The sequence below is a fragment of the Sinocyclocheilus rhinocerous genome, unplaced genomic scaffold (genome assembly GCF_001515625.1).
Source record: "Sinocyclocheilus rhinocerous isolate Xijiao unplaced genomic scaffold, SAMN03320098_v1.1 scaffold3663, whole genome shotgun sequence".
In the NCBI taxonomy this organism is placed as follows: domain Eukaryota; kingdom Metazoa; phylum Chordata; class Actinopteri; order Cypriniformes; family Cyprinidae; genus Sinocyclocheilus; species Sinocyclocheilus rhinocerous.
Window position 1 is genome coordinate 101,949 of NW_015630018.1, and position 2,691 is coordinate 104,639.

General features: G+C 34.9%; 1 protein-coding gene across 1 annotated transcript in view; it reads right to left on the reverse strand.

The window, feature by feature from the left end:
- The window catches only part of LOC107739458 (N-chimaerin-like), a 54,509-nt gene that overhangs the window by 8,776 nt on the left and 43,042 nt on the right, over positions 1 to 2,691 (reverse strand). The gene's annotated exons all lie outside the window — the stretch shown is intronic.

Below are 2,691 nucleotides of genomic sequence, written 5' to 3' on the forward strand. Positions count from 1 at the left end.
AGAGACAGAGAGAGAGAGAGAGAGAGAGAATGATATGAGTAGAGGTGAGAAAAGGAGGTGGATACAAGTAGCGTAAAAGGGTCTCAGAATAAGGGATTTTGAACACAAGCTGCTTTCAAAATAGTTATGCATTATTCATGAAGCCAGTTCATGAAAACATGCGTCACTCACATTATCCAATAAATAAATCATTAAAACAAAAACAACCAACCACAATATCATTCCTCAAAGAAAGAAAAAAAGTGAATTAAACAGAGATTAGAACTCCTAATGTGTATTTTTAAAATGTATTTAAAAAAAAATAAAAAAATAAATGATGGATATTTTATATCTAACATGATAATGAAAACAAAGACTAATCTATAGTAGCAACAAAATAATCAAAGATTATTTAAAACATGATCAATTAAAGCACTTGAACCACTATTCATGAAAAAAATTGCATGCATAAATTAAACAAAATGGTTCAATCCCACTTTAAATGGCTGAAAGTGGAGGCACATTCTTTTAAAATAATGTATCTCTAAATGAGGAATAAAACATAAGTCTTCATCTGTCTGTTATCATCATAATGTTCTCTCCTTTCAGCATTCAGTCCGTTTCTAGTCTATGTTGCCTCCACAGGTTAATGAGCATTCACATACACATCCGCCAGAGCAACACACTGACCTGATGAGCTCTGATCGTGTGTGTGAATAAACACATAATCAACTCTGCATGAGCATCACAGCTGAGATATGTGCAGGAACCCCCCCCCAAATCTGTCCTAATGTCATCAGGAGAAGCTAGTGAACACTTTAGAGAGGGTTCAGGGGGTGGAAGTTAATAGCTTTAACGACACACAAATCACATTACATTTATAAACACAAGGGCATATCATTGATCACCATTATAATCATGGAGAACCAACAACTATTAGATTTTTTTCATGCCAGCATCTTAATTGATTTCGTAAACTGTTTTCTTAATTGTTTCCTTTTCGAATTGTTTCCTACAGACTTGAAAATAAAGGTTCTTTATTGGCATCTATGGTTCCATGAAGAACCTTTAACATCCATAGAACCTTTCCATTCCACAAAAGATTCTTTATAGTGGTTTTTAGATTATTACTATGTTCTTCACACTATGAAATAATGGTTCTTTTATGAAATGTTCACTGAAAGGTTCTTTGGGGAACACCAAATGGATCTTCTATAACATTCCTGCAAAGAGACCCTTTTGGAACTTTTGTTAAAGCGTGAATTACAAACCTACCAAAATATTAACTATGAAATAATGGTTCTTTTATGAAATGTTCACTGAAAGGCTCTTCGGTGAACACCAAATGGATCTTCTATAACATTCCTGCAAAGAGACCCTTTTGGAACTTTTGTTAAAGCGTGAATTACAAACCTACCAAAATATTAAATAATATAAACATAATAACAAAAAAAATAGTTGTAGGCATAACTAGTATGTAATAGAGACATAACTATGTATTAACATTGCATTTGGTCAAAACCATGTTACCTACACTCGGAGAAAATAAAAGAACCATTAACATCCATGGAATATTTCCATTCCACAAAAGATTCTTTATATTCACACTAAGAAAATTATGGTTCTTTTAAGAAGTGTTCACCAAAAATTACCAAAAATGGTTCTTCTACAGGCATCACTGTAAAAAAAACCTTTAGGAACCTTTGTTTAAGATTGTTATCCAAACCGACTGAGTCTCTATGTGAATGTATGTAAATATAAAATAATAAAGATATAATAAATTAAACAAGTTAGTCATAACTATGTAATACGTATGGGATTTGGTGGAAAGCATGTTTTGGTAACACTTTATTTTAAGGTGTCCTTGTTACACGTTACATGTACTTACAATTATAATAACAATTAATTATGCATAATTACATGCAAGTAACCCTAAGTCAAATCCTAACCCTAACCATATAGTAAGTACATGTAGTTAATTAATATTACTCAGTACTTATATGTATAATTACACTGTAACGAGGACAGTTTAAAATAAAGTGTAACCCATGTTTTCTATGGTACTTTTGCATTGGGCGTGTGTTGATTTACCTGCACATTTGACTCCCTGAGCGATGAGTCCCCACATGAAGTTGGCACAGTACTCACACCAGTGTGGCCCTCTGAAGGTGTGCACCTGCAAGGCAACACGAAAACACAATAACATACAAATCAACTTCTGCTAGCCGTTTAAACCTGCTAATAAAGATGATTGTGTGATTAGAGACACTAGAGCAGTGTCAAATCTGACTGCTGTTTAATCCAATCACAATTAATCAACAGCCAGAGAGAGAGAGAGAGAGAGAGAGAGAGAGAGAGAGAGGGCATTAATCAGGAGGAAAGCCCTGCTCTCTTGCTCTCTCCTCTCCACCAGGTAACAGCTCATCCAATCAGACACGTATAAAAGCTCCTGCGGGACGGGCCCGCTGGCTCTCTGAGCTCCTGTAGGAACTGCCAGGGTTTACTATCCTAACAGAAGAGCCATCTTACAGTAGATGATGAAATCACGGTACATCACACTGACATCAACATGAGAAGTGCCCGATTTACATATAAAAGAGGTCTGAGGAATTGAAATGATTGATTATTTACAGAACTGTGGGGATTTAGCGGTTTATGGAAAAGAGGACAAAGAAAAGCATGATGCTTACTGGATTATCAAAAGAAAGCCTT